The sequence below is a fragment of the Pteronotus mesoamericanus genome, unplaced genomic scaffold (genome assembly GCF_021234165.1).
Source record: "Pteronotus mesoamericanus isolate MK-2021 breed Mesoamerican mustached bat unplaced genomic scaffold, CSHL_Meso_final contig_64, whole genome shotgun sequence".
Classification (NCBI taxonomy): Eukaryota; Metazoa; Chordata; class Mammalia; order Chiroptera; family Mormoopidae; genus Pteronotus; species Pteronotus mesoamericanus.
The window spans coordinates 4537784-4556873 of record NW_026555224.1 but is presented as its reverse complement, the minus strand read 5'-3'; the positions used below and the strand labels follow the sequence as shown (position 1 = coordinate 4556873).

At 45.8% G+C, this 19090-nt stretch overlaps 1 protein-coding gene across 2 annotated transcripts in view; it reads left to right on the top strand.

The window, feature by feature from the left end:
• Positions 1 to 1780: 1780 nt before the first annotated feature.
• EEF2K (eukaryotic elongation factor 2 kinase) overlaps positions 1781 to 19090 on the top strand; it is a 78416-nt gene continuing 61106 nt past the window's right edge. For both annotated transcript variants that reach the window (XM_054580912.1, XM_054580911.1), the window contains exon 1: positions 1781 to 2233. The gene's annotated coding sequence lies outside the window, so the exon portion shown is untranslated. The remainder of the gene's footprint in view (positions 2234 to 19090) is intronic.

Below are 19090 nucleotides of genomic sequence, written 5' to 3'. Positions count from 1 at the left end.
TCGTGTGGATGTATATCCACACGCACACCCAGATGTCAGTGTCCCTCTGTCTCTGGTCTGCCTCACTGGTGGTCTCTGCGTTTGCCTGGGGCTCACCTTCACGAGCCTCAGCACTCCCTCTTGTTCCATGGGAGAGTTTGGCCATACACTACTCCAGCCCAAGGAGGCTCTGACGAAAAGCCTTGGGGGCATAGGGAGTGATGTTGGCAAACTATTTAAACATCCCCCACTAAACATTGCTCTACTGCAGTGATTTTCAACCTTTTACTTATCATGGCACACATATACTAATTACTAAAATTCTGCAGCACACCAAAGAATACATTTTTTTGCTGATCTGACCAAAGAAAAGATGTACTTGTGAGTGATTTGCAAATAATAATAGTAATTACCTACCCTTTATTCTCCAAAGTGACTTTTCAAAAAATCAGGTGCCTATACTTGTATGTAAGGATTTCTGGTACCACGAATTAACGAGACACAGTGATGCCCATGATGCCCATGATCAGTAAGATGCAAATCTATTATATAGACTATATATTTATGGCTCAAGACAGGGCATTCACACCAAAGGGCTATGTTGGCTGCTGTCATTTTTTTACTTGACATTCTATGGGAAGAGAGGTCAGTGCCCCAGACTAAATAGTCAGATATTGCATGTTTTAAAATTTTTTGCAGCACACTGGTTGAAAATCACTGCTCTGCTGGAAGCCTTTCCCTTTCTCCTTCCTCCCTCTTACCTGTGAGATCCTTCAAATTCCCCTACCCTTTTACAGCACAGAGTAACACAGCCCTGAAGTATACATGTCCTCTGCCAAGCAGAACCACCTTAGAAATCTTTTGGGCAAAGCTATCTCTATAAGCCCCAGTTTTATGATATATAAAACAGAGTTAATAAAACCTACCTTATTGGGCTGGTGTGACAGTGAAATGAAATAAACTGCTCAATAAATATCCCCATTATTATTACTATAAGATTTGTGAAATTTCTAAAATTTCACTAGAAAAGTATCTGGAAGGATATAATATCAAAATGTTTACAGTAGTTACCATTAGTTGTATTTCCTTTTCTTTATACCTTTACACATTTATCCATTCATTCCACAGGCATTTATTGTATTATGCCAGACATGTGCTAAGATGTAGGAATACAGGAATGTCCTAGACAGGTAAGGAACGTCTAGAGGGGATATTAGTCAAATAATGACACAAATAGTTGTAACTGTCCTAAGTGCCTAAGTTTTCACAAAGCAGAAATCAGAAAAACAATCAAGCAATTTTCTGTAATAAAAATATTCTAGGATATGCATAGAAATCTCTACAAACACTGAAGTGCAGGGGTGTCCAACCTTTTGGCGTCTCTACACCATACTGGAAGAAGAGTTGTCTTGGGCCACACATTAAATACATTGTGACACATAATCTCACACACACACACACACACACACACACACACAATCCCATAATGTTTTAAGTAAATTTACGGTTTTGTGTTGGGCCGCAGGTTAGACACTCCTGCAAAATGGGATTACTAGCGATTTTGGACTCGCGTGCAGGAACTACGTAGGCAACCCACAGAGAATGGGAAAGCGGGTCAGTGAGGGTGGAGGAGTTGGCTGTCTCTTCTGAAATTACCCCCTGGAAGGGCATTCCCCACCCCCCTTAACTTTGATCCTAATGTGGCGTATTGAGCGGGTGGAGCCAGGAACTCAACGCTTGTTACCGCCCTGGAGCTGATAGAGACGTGTGCAGCGTCTACTAGTGTGCTGACAACCAAGGAGGGGCGGCCACGTGAGCGGCTGCGCAGGGCGCCAGCCTCGCCACAACCCCGCCCCCGCCGGAGCTCTGCTTTTCCGTACCGGTGCCTGCAGGCCCCACGCCACAGCTGCTCCGTCTTGGTGGATGGTCGCCTACCTTCGTACCCCTGACACGCTCGCCATCGCCCCATAGTCTTCCAGTGTCCCCGTGAGCTCCTTGCGCCCCAGGATCGTTCCGGCAGTCCCCGTGCCTTGCAATCGCCCCATCCGATCGCCCAGTCCACCCAGAGCGACCCCACTGCCTCTCCCGAGTGCCTCCCCGCACTCCCCGTCCTCAGCTCCCCGGCACTCGCGGCGGGGGCGGTGGCGGGTGCCTCCGCCCTGCAACCTGGAGCACCGGGCTAGGAGCCTCTGCCACCTTTTCTGGATCCTCGTGGCTGTGGGCAGCGGCCGCCGCCCCTATCCGCCCGAGGGAGGTAGGTGCAGCAGCGGTTGGTTGCGCCGGTGGGTGCGGGTTCAGGTGCTGCAGGAGTGGGCACCCGGGTGTGGCCGGTACCCGTTGCCCGCCAGGTCTGGAGCTTGGAAGAGGGACCCTAGGCGTCGCGGAAGTAGTGTTGGAGGCGCTTCTCTGGTTAAACTCTCGGGCTTAGTGTTGGCTTCTGTAAAACGGGGGAGTCGCGCAGTCCCGGAGGTGCCTCTTGGGAAAACACTTGGCATGCGAAGGGCTGGGAGACGCATCTTAGGGCCTGCGCCCGGGGCACCTCAGGGCCCATAGAGGATGGGGACAGTGTTGTCGTTCTGTCCCCTGCAGGGCCTGGAGCTGTATCCCCCGTCCCGAGCACTGAACAAGAGGCCAGAATTCCGGGAACTTTGAGGACAGTGTAGAGTCGCCTTTGCTGCACTGTTGGCTGCGGGAGTCGGGTGCTGGCAGGCTCGGTAGGCGGGTGAGCCAAGGGTCGGGGCATAAATATGCGCGTGGAGGCGCGGAGGCGGGGTCTCCCGGGTAAGTCCTTGCCTAGTTTAGTTTGCGCCACTACTGTAACAGGAGCGTGCCTGGGATGGGAGCCTGACTTCTGAGGCCTTGGCCTTGGGCCCTGGACGCCTTGGGGCCACTCAGCCTGGAAGTGGAGTAACAAAGTGTACTCGTGATTTACAGAAAAGGAAACCGAGGCCCAGGTGGTCTAACAGCAGACTGTCATTAGCAAAATGGATAAAGGAGGGAATACAGAGCAAGCAGGTGGAACCTGATAATGCTTAATGTATGGTGTGGGGGTGTGAGGGTGTGGGGGGTGGAGGTTGGGGGGAGGCTTCCCAGAAGAGGTGATATTATCAACTGAGTTGGAAAGGATGCCTGCCAATGGAAGAAGGTAGGAGTTCAGAGAGAGAGATATGCAGGTGTCCTTCTCCATAGCTTCCACAGCACCTTGCATTCGTTCCTGTGTTCATGTATGAATTCGACAAATACAGTAAAACTTCTTGATGACATGAATTCAGGTGTAACATGGTTGGGGTTGCCACTCCCCCATTCCTCTCAGTCCCCTTCTCAAAGTGGGTAGGTAAGTTGGGATTCCAAGTTCTTATCCTCGGCAAAGGGTAAGGGAGGCAGGTAGTCAGCCCTGCCGATCATTGAAATGATCTCTATAGATGTGTAATCAATTGTGAGCTGTCTATATGATTTACCATTTTTTTTGTACTGTGTGTGCAGGGAGAGTGCTTTTTTTGGCTGATTAAGGATATATCATTGATTTGATTTTTAAACATTTTGAGTGTATTATCTGGCAGAGACAGCTATTGGTCACCAGCATCCATGTTCTCTTCTTACTGGGGTATCACCTGGATGAATTTCCCAGCCTCCCTTACAGTTAGGTGGGCCACTGTGACTGAGTTTGGCTGCTGGAATGTGAGCAGAACTAGTGTATGCCCCTTTCAAGCCTGAATCCTAAAAATCTGCTCCCTGTCCCCTTTTATCAGCTGAGTTGAGAGGGCTCTTTGGGCCTATTGGAGGGCAGAGTCACCAGCCTGGGGGATCCTGGGCGCCTGAGTGACTGTGAACAGAGCATCTCCTTTCTGTACCCCGCCCCCCCCCCGCCCCCCCCCCCCCCGCCCCCCCCTCCGCCATTGGTTTGTGGCTATCTGCTGAAGAGAATGGGATCCAGTGAGCTCTTTGCAAGGTCTAGGGGTGTGGGTGGGGCTTGTTGGCTGTGGCCTTCCCCCTTGGGATGTTCTAGTTGAGCTGTTGCACTGGGGAGGGTGTCATACCTTTTTTTCTGACTCTTATCTGATTCCCCAAAGAAGTTTTGTCCAATTTTTACTAGGATTGTGTCTTGTTGCCAGGACACTGAGAGGAGTGTGTAGGGAGGTGGAGGGTCAACAGCAGAAACTTGGATTTGCTCCAGCTCGTTCTCTAGGACTAATTCTTTCTGATTTAATCTTGAGGTTGAAGCAGAAAAAATTGATGATCAGGACTATATTCAAAGGAATAGCAACCGGCTTCACTGATTCAAAAACAGGACTTTTTGTGTTGGGGAGCTCAGTTACACTGATGAAGAAGCTGTAGACTGTTACCTGCATGAACTGAGAATTTTCTAGCAGTCAAGATGATGGGATAAGAAAACATGGCTCACCTCCTCACACAACCACATCAAAATTACAGCTAAACTCTAGAACAACCATCACTCAGAACTGCCAGAAATTCAGTTGCATGGAAGTCTGACAACTATGGAATTGAAGAAACCACATCCATATAAACTGGTGGGGTGGCGAAGACATGGAACAGGCTAGTCCCATATCCACATGTGGGAGGGATAACTTGGGAGTGAGGAGTCCCAGCCCTATACCAGGCCCCCAGCACTGGGTTCCTATGCCAGGAAGATAATTCCTCATAACTTCTGGCTGCAAAATCCAGCAGGGATTGAATCAGTAGAAGAAACTTCTGGAGTCCCCAAAATTCCTCTTAAAGAACCCACACATAAACTTACTCGCACGCACTCCATCTGTTCTCCAGCACCAGGGTAGCAGCTTGAAAGGCACCAGTGGCATACAGGGAGGAACTGAAGTATCTGGCATCAAGGTAAGTACTGGGGAACAGCTTTCTCCCAGACAAAAAGGTGGGCAGAGGCCATTTTCCCTTTCCTGAATTCTCCCCTCACAGACACATAGAGCCAGCAGGAGGTGCCATATCTGAGATTCCATCAAGCTGGCTAACACTGTATGCCCCACCCTGGAGATCTCCTGAGGGCTCCATCCCACCCAGCTTTCAGTCCTACCCAGTCTATTAACAGTGGCTTTTCCATATGAATGGCTAGTCTTGGCTCAAGCTTCACAACTTCCTAAATCCTCTCAAACAAGCTACAGCCAATCTCAGTGAGCCCCCAGCCACCATACCTCATACTAAGTGGCCCCACACCTAGCACTAGCAGCAACCAGCCTAGATTCAGAGTTTGGCTTCACCTGGGAATTTCCAAGCCTAGCACAAATAGCAGCCTTCTCAGATTGCTTTATAGCTTGGGCAGGGTGGCCCCAGGCAAATGGTGGGGGCTGACCTTGGCCTGCACCACCCAGGAAACCCCAGAGCCTGCCTATCCAGTGGGCAGCTACAGACCACACTGGGGCACCACCACTCTCCCCCTGCACAGCTGATCCTCCACAGAGGGCAGAGGTTGGTGGTCAATGGTCACAGCCAGTTTTTACAGCTGACTGGCCCGGGAAAAATCCCTCCCATTGACCTGCCAACAGCAATCCAGGTTCAGCTACAAAAGAAGGGTCTACTCAACCCACACAGAAGGCACACCTTGAGTACCCAGCTTGGGTGATAGGGGAAGCTGTGCTCCTGGATCCTATAGGATACCTACTACATTAGGGCCATGCTAACCAGACAGGGTGTCATAGCAGCTCTATCTAATACATAGGAACAAACACAAGGAGGCTGCCAAAATGAAGAAACAAAGAAACATGGCCCAAATGAAAGAACAGATATAAACTCCAGAAAAAGAACTAAACAAAATGGAGGTAAGCAATCAATCAGATGCAGGCCTCAAAACACTGGTTATAAGGATGCTCCAGGAACTTAGTGAGGACCTCAAAAGCATAAAAATGATCCAGTTAGAAATGAAGGATACACTAATTGAAATAAAGAACAATTTACACAAGAACAACAGTGGAGTGGATGAAGCCAAGAATCAAATCCATGATTTGGAACATAAGGAAGCAAAAAACAACCAATTGGAACAAGAAGAAAAAAGAATCCAAAAAGCAAGGATAATATAAGCAGCCTTTGGGACAACTTCAAGAGGTCCAACATTTGCATCATAGGGGTGCCAGAAGGAGAAGAGAAAGAACAAGAAATTGGAAATATTTGATAAAATAATGAAAGAAAACTTCCCTAATTTGGTGAAGTAAATAGACATGCAAGTCCAGGAAGCACAGATTGGCCCAAACAAGATGGATGCCAAGAGGCCCACTCCAAGAACATCACAATTAGAATGCCAAAGGTTGACGATAAAGAGAGAATCTTAAAAGCAGCAAGAGAAAAGCAGTTAGTTACCTGTAGGGGAGTTCTCTCCCATAAGACTGTGAGATGATTTCTGAAAAGAAACTTTGCAGGCTACGCAGGATTGGCAACAAATATTCAGTCATGAAAAACAGGACCTATAGCCAAGATTGCTCTGCCCAGCAAAGATATCATTTAGAATCATGGGGCAGATAAAGAGCTTCCCTGACAAGAAAAACTAAAGGAGTTTATCATTACCAAACCATTATTATATGAAATATTTTTCTTTAAATTTATAAATCATGTTTATTGTATTACAGTTGTCTCAATTTTTATTGCTTTACCCCCCTCCACCCATCCCACCCCTACCCCCGACTCCCACAGTCAATTCCCACTCTGTTGTCCATGTCCATGGGTCATTCATACATGTTCTTTTTCTAGTCCCTTCCCCTTCCTTCCACCATTGCCCTCTTTCCCCATCCCCTCTGAACACTTTCAGTCTGCTCCATGTTTCCGTGCCTGTGGTTTATTTTGTTCGTTAGTTTATTTTGTTGAATAGAGTCCACTTATAGGTGAGATCATATGGTATTTGTCTTTCACCAACTGGATTATTTCACTTAGCTTAATATTCTCCAGTTCCATCCATGTTGTTGTAAAAGGTTCCATCTCTCTCTTTCTTGCTTGCTTAAATGCAGATTGATGTTACCTATTTTTTCTAATGTCAAAGTTAATTATAAAATATTTTAAAAATTAAAAAATAAAGTATTAGCAATTAAACCAGCATGACACCAGCACAGAAATAATCAAGTAGATCAATGAAATATAATGAGCATCCTAAAAACAAACGTATATATCTAACAATATAATATATGATTAAGTTGATATTTCAAACCAATGGGTAAAATAAGGCTTATTCAACAAATAAGGTGCATGGACCTTAAGGTGCACTGGAAATAAAACAAATATAGAGCCTATTTCACACATTACACAAGAAATATTCAGGTGAGTTAAAAATCAATATGTAGAATCTAAGGAGTTTTAGAAGGAAATAGAACTAATATTTTTCATGACCTGAAGTAAAATATTCAAACCCAGAAGCTATAAAGTAAATATTGACAATATGACTTATTAAACATTTAAGACTATAGAGTAATATACATATTTTAAAAAGGTAAAGGACAAGGAATAGAATAGAAAAGTATTTGCAACACATTTAAAACATGGTTAATAGGTTTTTCCTTTTTTTTTAGGGAAAAAAGTTCTACAAACCTTTAATCAATAAATGGATAAAGAATATCAAAAAGTCATTTAAAGCTTTTTTAAAAAAAAAATAGAAATAGGCAAGAAATATACTAAATCAGGTTTAGTTTCAATAAATAAGGAACAATTAAAATAACATCATTGTCACAATCAGATTAATGAGTATTAAAAATATTGATAATATGAAGTACTGGCAACTCTGAAAGGAACTCAGTATTCATAGAAACTTTTCCTTCATCTTAAAGCAGTCCCTTTAGCATATTTTGCAGTGCTGGTTTGGTGGAGGTATATTCTTTTAGCCTTCTTTTGTCTGGGAAACTCCTTATTTCGCCTTCCATTTTAATTAAGAGCCTTGCTGTGTAGAGCAGTTTTGGTTGCAGGCCTTTGGTTTTCATGACTTGGAATATTTCTTGCCATGCCCTTCTGGTTTGCAGTGTTTCTGTTAGGAGGTCTAGCTGCTAGCCATATTGGGGCTCCCTTGTGTGTTACTACCTCTTTCTCCCTAGCTTGCTGTAGGATTCTCTGTCTGTCTTTGATATTTTCCATTTTAATGATGATGTGTCTTGGAGTGGGCCTCATTAGGTTCCTCTTGAATGGGGCCCTCTGTGCTTCCTGGACTTGTATAACATTTTCTCTCCTCCAATTAGGGAAGTTTTCCATCATGACTGTTTCAAACAGGTTCTGTATCCCTTCCTCATTCTCTTCTCCTTCTGGTATCCCTATTATATGGATATCATTACTTTTCAGGTTGTCCTGCATTTCCCTCAAAGCCTCTTCATTCTTTGTGAGTCTTTTTTCATTTTCTTGCTCTTTCTGGGAGCTTTTTTGTACCTTGTCCTCCAGCTCACTGATTCGGTCCTCAGCTTCATCTTGCCTGGTTTGGATTCCTTCTACTGTGTTCTTCAATTCAGAAATTGTATTCTTCATTTCCTCTTTGCTCTTATTGATAGTTTCTGTGTCCTTTTTCATGGTGATATAGTTTGCAGTAAATTCCTCATAGTTTCCCTGTAGATTTCTGTAATTCTCTCTGAGCTCACTGAGCTCATTGAACTTCCTTAGAACCATTGTTTGGAACTCAATATCTGATAGTTTACTTGCTTTTATTTCATTTAGTTCTCTTTCTGGGGATTCCTCCTTTCCTTTCGAGTGGGGTATGTCTCTTTGTCTTCCCATTATTTGTGAGACTCTTCTCTTTTGCTTCTGATTCTTAAGCTGATCTGTCTTGATCTCCTGACTTTGTGGTGTGAACTTCTATGGTTGTAGACTGCTGTTTTTACTCTCTGGATCTGCCCCTGATGATGTCAGATGTTGACCCTGTCTGTCCTTAGGCTGTCTGTTCGAGACTTCCAGTAATCTGTTTGGGCTGTCTCCTTCAGCTGTTAATCTAGTCACTCTGCACTCAGCAGGGCACCTTAGACAGCTCAAGGTGGGGCGGAGTCCCTCCTTGGGACGGGGTTATTGGGTCCTCTCATGCTGCTGCAGTATGGGGGAGGAGTGTATAGGGGGATCCCGCTGGCCATTCTCTCTCCTATCTCTCCCCAAAGCCTCCGTCCCCAGGCTCTCCTCAAGTGTCTCCAGACCTCTCTGCTCCCCCCTTAGCCAGGGATCTACTGTCTGTGGCTGTCCCTCTGCACTCAGCAGGCAGCTTAGACAACACAGGGCGGGGTGGAATCCCACCTGGGGGCGGGGCTATTGGGTCCTTTGATGCTGGTACCGCTCAGGGGGCATGGTCTCTGCCTGAGCAAGATGGCTGCTGCTGCATGGGGGATGAGTCAGCACTGAGATCCCACCGGCTACTCTCTCAGTTCTCTCCCCAAAGCCCCTTACCCACTCTGTCCTCAGGTGTCTCTAGCTCACTCTGCCCCACCCCCATCTTTGCCGGAGACCAGGGTAAGTGGCTGCAAATAAAAACGTATACATTGGCCCTTTAAACAGTTTTTTGCATCCCCAGCCGCCTCTCTCTGGCAGAGAGCACCCCTGCTGCTTTTCGCAGCTGGCTGTTTTCTGTGTTTTTCGGGCTCTGGTGCTGTGGGCTAGAGATCCCCGCTTTTGGTTTAGACCCCGCTCTTCTCAGGGGGATCCAACTGGCCATTTCAATATCCTTCTGGTGCTGCCGCCCATGGGTGCCCCACCCGCCTTTTCTGGTCTGTACCACACTCCTTACCAGGCTAAAGCCAATTTTTCTGTCTCCGAGGTTACAAGGCTCCTCTCTCACTATTGTTCAATTGTTTGTTCCAGGTGATTTTTCCCCAATTTAGTTGTAATTGCAGGTTGGTCCTGGGAGGAGGTGAGTGTGACTTCCACTCACTCACTCCTCCGCCATCTTGATTCTCTCTGTTATATGAAGTGTTAAAGGGGCTTATTTAAGAAAAAGCAGATGCTCAAAGCTATGAACAAAAAATGGCAAAAAGTACATAACTATCAGCAGCTGAATCTAAAACACAGACTAAGCTAACAAGAAGAACAGAGACAGTATCATGGATTTGGAGAACATTTTGATGGTTGCCAGATGGGAGGAGGGTTTTGGGGGAATGGGTGAAGAGGTACGGGGATTAAGAAGTACAGAACAGCCATGTAGGTGTAAAGTACAGTATAGGAAATGGAGTAGACAGAGAATTTATACACACGATCCATGAACATGAACAATGGTGTGGGGATTGCTTGAGGGAGTGAGGGGTGCCAGGTGGAGGGGGGCAACAGGAGAAAAATTGTGACAGTTGTAATAGCATAATCAATAAAATATAATTTTTATAAAAGGAGAATTTTCTAGAAGGTGGTTATAGTGACCACCATGGGATGAAAGTGGCTTAGACCTTAAAAGTGTTTCTTGATTAAACTCTTTTAGTCAAGGCTGATGGGCGCAAGAAAGGAGGCTTGAAGCAGAGGAAGGACCGAGTCACACATATACTGATGATAAGGGGGAAGATGACAGTCTCTGGGTCCCGAAAGCCCCAGAGAACCATTTTAAATATCTAGAAAGTCAGAGGGTGGACAGTGTTCAGTCCTTCCACTGTGGCACTCTCTAGACCTAGCAAGGAGTCCACAGGGAGCAAGTGCTGAAGAGCAAGTGATTTGATTGCAGAAAATGTTTCTGGGCCAGTGATTCTTGAAGTTAAGGCACATGAGAAGCAGCTGAGGGGCTTATTTAAACACAGATTGCTGGGCCCACCCCCAGAGTTTAGTTTAACAGGGCTGGAGTAGGGCCCAAGAATTTGCATGCCTAAGTGAGGTTGCCTCTGCTGCTAGTGGTCCCAGGACCATGTTTTCAGGACTGGGTTAGCAGATGATGACTGAATTTAAGTCCAGGTTCAGCCTGCAGTGGCTTCAAACCCATCTGTTCCACTTTCTAGCCATGTGATTTTTGGCAAGTTACTTAACCTCTCTGTTCCTCCATTTCCTCATCTGTAGGATGAAGCTATTGTGGATTGTGAAGCTATCATTGGGATTTGGGGGAGGCCTCCTGGAGGAGATGACATCTAAGCTGAGGCCTGAGGGGTTAGCAGAGGAGTTGGCCATAGGATGGATAGGGAGGGCAGACTGGGATGTGCCCAGACAGACGGCACAGGGTAAGCGAAGCCTAGGGATAGTGGAACCCATGTCCTCCAGGGAGCTGAGCAGAGTGACAAAGCAGGTGCTTTATAAATGACACTGAAAGGCTATGAATCTGTTCCAGGCTCTCTCATGGCAGGATCACAGTAGAGAGGACCAAGGTGGGGAATGTGGGCCATTGGGGTGGGCTTGGAAGCAGCACAAGTTACTTCTGCCCATATCCTATTGCCCCCAATGCAAGTCACATGGCCCTACCTAGATGTAAAAGGTGCTGGGAAATGTAGTCCTTGGCTGATCAGGGCAGCATAGATTCATGTTGGAGAGCAAGCTACATGTGCCATAGTTGCCTCTTCTGGCCCCTGGCCACCTCTCTCAATTCTTCACCTTGCTCACTCTGCTTCACTTTTTCAATCAAGTGACTTTTACAGATGAGGAAGCTGAGGTTCAGTGAGATTAAATTGCCCAATGTCACTCAGGTACTAGTAGAACAGTCAGGACTTGAACCCAGATCTGTTTGTCCCAAAAGTCTTGTCAGGTCAGATCCTGGTCTTGAGTGCTTTTTGAGGGCCTCCCCATGATCCAGTCTTTTCCATTGAGGATCTCAGCCATGTTTCAGGCTAAGCAATCCCAGACACCTTGTAATTATCACTCAATCATCCCTCCAGACCTCCAGGCCTGCAGTCCCATTATATCCACAAAAATTGCCAATTTTCTCCAGCTACTTGTCAATTCATGCATCATACGTTTATAGAGGACCTCGTGTGTGCCAGGCGTCATGCTCTGGGCTGGGAGATAGAGAGGAATGAGACATGGCCCCTTTTGATCCAGGTGCTCATTTGGTCCGGCCACCAAGAGGCCGTGTAAACAAGGGTTCCCTCTGAGAAGTGAGACATGCTGTTTCACTGGAATACAGAGTGTCCTGAGTACATGAGAAGGGTGCCCAACAAGTCATTAAAAATTAAAATTCAAGCCCTCCTGTGTATTTTGTTAATTGAAACTGTAATGAAAAGAATTTGTACTTTGTATTCTAAAATGTGTTTTTCTGATTTTTGAAACCGCAGTATAGTCTTTGCACCATAACAGTTTTGTATGAACAAAGCATAGGGTATGACAGTGATGTTTTTATGAGCCTTAGCAACAGAAATATTGACTTGGCTCCTTGGTTCAGCTGTGGATTGCTCATTTCATCAGTGAGTAAGCATATTTCTCCTCTTTCTGGTATGTGTGGAAGTTTGTTTTTAGGACAGAGAAGAAAGCGGGTGGGGGAAGCCTTCTTGGAATACCACCAGACTCAGTCTAGAACAGGTTTCTCAGCCTCAGCACTATTTTTTGGCTACATAATTCTGTGCTATGGAGCAGTCCTGTGCACTGTAGAACGTTTAGCAGCATCCCTGGTCTCTATCCACTAGATGCCAGTTGCGTTCCCCAAGTTATGACACCAAAAATATCTCCAGACATTGCTAAGTGTCCTCTTTTTGACAAAATTGCTGCATGTTGAGGACCACTGTTCTGGACTCTATTTGTTTCCTGCCTCTGTTGTAACAAATCACCAACTTAATGCCTTAAAACAACACAAATTTCTTCTGTTAATCATTCAGGAGGTCACAAGTTCAAAAGTCAAGGTGTCAGCAGAGCTGTGTTCCCTCTAGAGGCTCCAGGGAAATCCATTTTTTGACTTTTTCCACTCCTAGCAGCTGTGCATTCCTTGGCTTGTGGCCCCTTCCTTCAGCTCTAGAAGGCCCACATATGACCCCCCACTTTCATGCTTCCGTTGTCACTTCTCTTCCTCTAACTCTGCCCCTCCTGCATGCTTTTATAAGGACCCTGTGATTACACTAGGCTCACTAGATAATCCAGGACAGTCTCCCCATCGCAAGACCCTTAATCACACCTGCAAAATTGCTTTTGCCATATAAGGGAACAAATTCACAGGTTCCAGGGTTTAGGGCGTGGACAGGGCCATGATGCTGCGTACCCTGTAGACTGTTGGTTTCTGAATATAATGGAAATGCTCATGGAGGTTCTGGGAGGAGGGAAGTGACTTAGAAGTTGGGGGAATGGGGATGGTCAGGGCATAATAGCAGCTGGTACTTTTCAACAATTCTCTGCCAGGCATCATGTGCCTGATCTCACTGACTCCTCAGAACAACTCCTGAGATAGGTTCTTCCCCCATTGTACAGATGAGGAAACCATCCAGCAAAGGCTTTCTGGAGGAGGTAGAATTTTGAGCTGGATCTAGAAGGGAACAAAGGGGTTTGGCAGTGACTAAGACAGGCATTCTAGGAAGAGGGTCTGTTGGGTGCAAGGTCAGGGAGGTGAGTATGGCTGTGAATGGCAACTGGTTTTTGGTTGGGGCAAGTGGGGGGGATGACATAGCACAGAGGGGGAGGTAGGTTTGGACATCTGTAAATCAGTACTTTTATTCTGCTATAAACTACAGTGAAACCTTGGTTCTTGAACTTAATTCATTCTAGAAAACTGTTTTGGAAGTGATTTGCTCGAAAACCAAATCTCCTTTGTTTGTACCTGAGAGATATGTGACTGATCATACAGGTATCAGCATGAAAAGTTTGTCAGGTAGAGAATTAAGACCCAAAGTTTTGTTAGAAAACCAAGACATTTTTTACTGTGAACAACTTGATCGAGAACCGAATTGTTCAAAAACCGAGGTATTTGAGAACCACTTAAAACTCGTTTAAAATAGCTTAAATAAATGTTTATGGGTGAGCACCCACTACATGCTGGAGCACAGATATAAATAAGACACCAACATGAACTCCTAGCTTGGTGCTTGATTTAGTGACTCCCAGTGTTACCATCCCCCTCCAGTAAATAAATAAAATACAGCCAAGAGATGTATTTGATTAGCACCTGTTGATCCTGCTTAGTGCCAGTGGCTGGGGGAAGTCACAGCTGGCTCTTCAAAGTCTGCTCTTTAGGACAGGTTCACCTAACAGGGACAGGGATTCAGACCTGGCCATGCAGTGACAGAGTACAGGGTCACTGTTACTGTCTTGGGCGTTATTTTTTGTTTTGTCTTTCACCACTTTTATTGAGGTATAACCGACAAATTAAAATTGTATACAGTTAAACCTTCGTTCTCAAACGTCTCCCATCTTGAACAATTTTGTTCTCAACCAAGTTGTTCATGGAAAAAATGTCTTGGTTGTCAAACAAAATTTCAGTTCTCCATCCAAAAACCCTTTCATCTAATACCTGTATTTCTAATGGGGAAAAAATGATTTGGTTTTCAAACAAATTGCCTCTCGAACAGCCTTCTGGAACAGATTAAGTTTGAGAAGCGAGGTTCTACTGTATTTAAGGTGTACAATGTGATGATTTGATATAGGAATACATTGTGAAATGGCTACCATAATCAAGCTAATCAACATATCCATCTCCTCAAATAGTTACCTTTTCTGTGTGTGTTGGAAACTCTTAGGATCGACTCTCTTAGCGAATTTCCTATTTGCAATACGGTGTTACTAACTATAGTCACCCTGCTGTCCATGAGCTCTCCAGGACTTACTCATCTTGCATAACTGAAACTCTTCCCCTCTCACCAGTTTCTCCATTTCCCTCACCCTCAACCCCTGGTAACCCCAGTTCTGCTCTCTGTTTCTGCAAGTTTGGCTTTTTAGATTCTACCAGTAAGTGAGATCATGCAGTATTTGCCTTTATGTGCCTGGTTTATTTCATTTAATATCCACTAGGTTTATCCATGTTGTTGCAAGTGACAGAATTTCCTTTTTTTCTTTTTTGACTGAATAATATTCCATTGCGTATATTCAGCATGGTTTCTTTATCCATTCATCCATCAGTGGACTCAGTTTGTTACTATACCTTGGCTGTTGTGAATAATACTGCAATGAACATGGGGGTATATCTCTAAGATAGTTCTCCCACCCCGCAGTTTGAAGAAAACTGAGAACACAATCTAGAGCTCAAGATATCCATGGAACAAGCCAGGTGCAGCCCAAGGGCAGCTCCACTCTGCTTAGCTTCCCTTCCCAGGGTGGCCCTGTAGAGGTGGGCTGCCACTTTTCTGTTTTGCAGCTCCTGTCATTGGCAGATGAGAAAGTCTACATCAAGTACTTAGCACGGCACCTAGGTTGCAGTAAGCTGTTCACATGTGTTACATGTCTGTCGTCTTTCAGTAAAAATGATGTATTTTTGAGGTTGATAGGAATAAAAGTCTCTTCTGCTTTCTCATCACTCATTTGCAGTACAAAAGCCACATCTTTCCCACTTTCCTGCAGTGCGATAAACTTATGCTGAGAAACCCATAGCTCCTTCTGGTTGGTGGAATAAGAGACAGTGTTCTTGGCATGCTATCTAAAGGAACCAAGAGAAGACCTACCAGTCTGGGGATGCATTGCAAAAGGGAAATGAAGCTAACTCTAATTTATTACACCAGGAAATCAATAGATAAGGACCAAACTAGGTAAATTAAGAAATAGCAGAATATGCATATGATTTAGAGATGTGGAGATAACTTCCATGAGTAACATCTAGAATAATTGGAAGTGGTTGTCACTGCAGGCTTGGAGCAGGGTTGCCCATGTACTGCTGCAAAGGTTGTCCACAAGAGTTGAGCAGTACCCAGCCTGTGTGATCATACACAGGGGTCCTAGTAGGACAGAGGTGTTATTTTTAGCTATGTGCTTTAATAAAAGTGTTATTTTTAAAAATTATATAGAAATAATATTCAGTGGTGGCTGGGTTTTGGACTTTAATATTGCAGGTGACAAAAACCTACGTGTAGCCAGCCAAGTTGCCCCACCCACCACCACCCACAGCCTCCTACTAGCAGACTTTTTTGTGTCATATAATGCAGAATTCCATGTGGGTAGTTTGACTTTAGGCATGTTTGGATTCAGGGTCTTAAGTGATGTCATCACTACTCATTTTTCTTTGTCTCCTTTTGGTCTCCACCAAATGTCAGCTTTGTTCTCTGGTGGCCTCAGTCCCTGTCTCAGAGTCATGTTCTGCAGGAAATGATTAACCTCGTCCAATAACTCCAGCCAAAGCCTCAGGCTTACCTGTGATTGGGCCGGACTGGTTTGACTTGAGTCACATGCCACCTCCGAGCCAGTCACTGTGGCCAGGTACCTGAACTGTGTTCTGCTTAGACCTGGGCCACGTGATACCCCCAGTGACCTGGCTGTGGATCCTCAACCCCAGGCACATGGCATGAAAGCAGAGGATAGGCAGATTCCTGAACAGAAGCAGGTACATGTCATGGGGTGGCCCATAAGTCAGCCTGTCCACTGTGGTTGCAGTTGAGGACCAGTGGGTGCTGGGCATATACTAGCATGTGCACTGGCTGGCTCAGTGCAGGCCATATTGCCTTGGGGTGCTGGCTCCCAGAGTGATGGGTGGGAGAGTCCAGCTCATTTCTACAACAGGAAGGTAGCTCCTGGGGATGAGAGGAGCCTGAGGAGGACCAACAGCCTTGACCTGGGCATTGCAAACATTGTTTCCTGCCCCAGTGGCTGCCAAAGGAGCCCACAGCAAGACCCTGTGAGAGCAGTGATTCCATGGCCAGAGCATAAATAGCCTCTTCCTTGAGGACCCTGGAAGAAGCTTGGTTGGCTGCTAACCAGACATCCAGGTTATTAGCCTGGCTGGGATGCAAGGCTCAGCCCCCTTTATTTATGATATTGGAAATGATGGTAATAACAGCTGCTGTGTCTTAATGCTTGCTCCATGCTAGCACTGTCAAGTTAGTGGTATGGGCTCAGCTCTGCAACCCACATTACAGTGAGGAAGCCAAGGCTCTAGAGGTGAAGTCACACAGCTAGTAAGTGGAAGAGATAGGGCTTGACCTCTGTCTGCCTAACTCAGAATCCCACTCAGCTGCGTCTTCATAGAGATATCTTCCCAGGGTGTGTCCAGGACTGGGAGAGGACAATGTGGATGCCTGAGTGAGGGCAGAAGAAACCTTCTAGAGAATCCCGATATCTTGGGAGCCGGGGTCTGACTCCTGGTCTCAGTCTCTCACTCACAGGAACAGGCCCCTTCTGTGGGCCTAGGGAAGCCCAAGTTAGGTAGAGGTTCCTAGGAAGATGGTGCCCTGGCTGGTGTTGGAACAGAATTGTGGGGCTGAGTTATGGGCTGGTGAGGGCTCCTTGCCTGTCTAGGGGAATCCAACGTCCTCCAGTGCCCAGTCTCCATGGTCAAATGTGGGAGCAGCTGTCATATTAGGACTCTGGATTGAGGCCACAATTTTCCCAGGCTGACCCTATCAGGCTCCAACCTGTCATAAGATATGTGGTGTGACTTTTTATAATATGGGTGAGAAGGGTCTACTGGACCAGATGGAACTAGCAAGTAGTAAGGAAAAGAGAAAATTACAGTAGATTATAAGGTTAGATAGTAAAGTCTGAAGATTGTCAGTCCAGGGCTGTTATGCTGCCTCATGATATAAGATTATGCTGCCCAAGACCCCCTTTATTGTGGCTCTGACTTCCTTAGCACTGTGCTTCCTCATGGTTCAATATAGTTGCTTGAACTCCAGCCATCACACTTTCATTCCAGCTAGCAGGAAGGAGAGAGAGCAGAAGGGCACATTTCCTTCCTCTCTTTAAAAACCCTTCCTTCCATAAAGTTGAAAACCATCTTTCTGCTTATATCCCCTTGGCCAGACTTGATCACACAGTCACACTTAAGTGCAAAGGACTCTGGGAAATGTAGACCTTATTCTAAGTGGCCATGTGCTCAGCCAAAAACCAGTAGTTCTGTTATTAACAAAGAGAGAACAACTACTCTCTCTTTCTTAGTTAGTAGGTGCTGCCACAGCTGCATTAAGAGCATATTTATGACAACTGAAAAGCTGTAAAGCAGATCCTGCTCACTCAGTTCTGGAATACATGTCAACTGCCTTCTGAGTGCAAAGCACCATGCCAGGCAGGGTCACAGCTGCTTGTCTGCAGCTGCCTTTGTTCCTAGAGCTGAAGAGAATGTCAGGTCTGTGGTAGACGTGGCCAAGGTGATAATTCCCCTGTGAACTGACTGCCATGGAACCCCACTCAGGACACTTGCCCACTCAACTCCCTTCACAAGTGGGGGAGTTGGTGAAATGAATGAATTTGGTCAAGGTCACCAGCAGTACAGGCTCCTAACCACTGTGCTACACTGCCTGGAGGTCTGCAGGGTGAACCTGTGGCCCTCTCCCTTGGCATCATCCCAGCTGCAGAGGCCAGTGACCTCGTTGGGTCTGCTGGCAGCTCGAGGCTCCATGCTGTCTTGGTCAGCAAGGATTTTGGCCAAGGACTGACCAGGGCTGAGTAGCACTGGGGTTGGGGAGAGAAGGGAGATATGGGCACGGGCCAAGGAAGGTTTGGTGACAGGCAGGATCAGTGGCTCAGGAGTTGGATCCAGGAAGTGACTGTGTCTCACACTGAGGGTAAGGTCAGTGATTGTCCAGCTGAGTCAAGGAATCAGTGTGGGTGATGGAATACATATTGAGTGCCTCCCAAGTACATTGAGGAAAAAGAATAAAAAGCAAGAACAACAAAAAAGAAATTAAGTAGACTAGAAAGTGGCAAAGCTGAGTACAGTTTCCTGAGATTTCAGTTTATGTTTCATGGGTGTGCCTTGGATTAGAATATAAATGTATTTTCTGCTGCGGTATCAAGAAAGTGCCCAACACCTGATCTAGAAGAATGTCTGTCAATGAAGAGAGCCGTTAAGAATGATTGGAGCCCTGACTGGTGCAGCTCAGTTGGGCCATGTCCTGCAAACCGTAAAATCAACTGTTTGATTCCCGATCAGGGCACGTGCCTGGACTGCAGGACAGGTCCCCTGTTGGGGCATGCCAGAGGCAACTGATGGATGTTTCTCTCTCACATTGATGCTTCTCTCCCTCTCTTTCTCCCACCTTTCCCCTCTCTGTAAAAAGAAATAAATAAAATCTTTAAAAAAGGAAGAATAGTAGGAATTATTGCGTTGATCAAAAATTTTAAAAAATATTTTACTTATTGCCCTGACTGATGTGGCTCAGTTGGTTGGGCACAAACCCTTGAAGTGAAA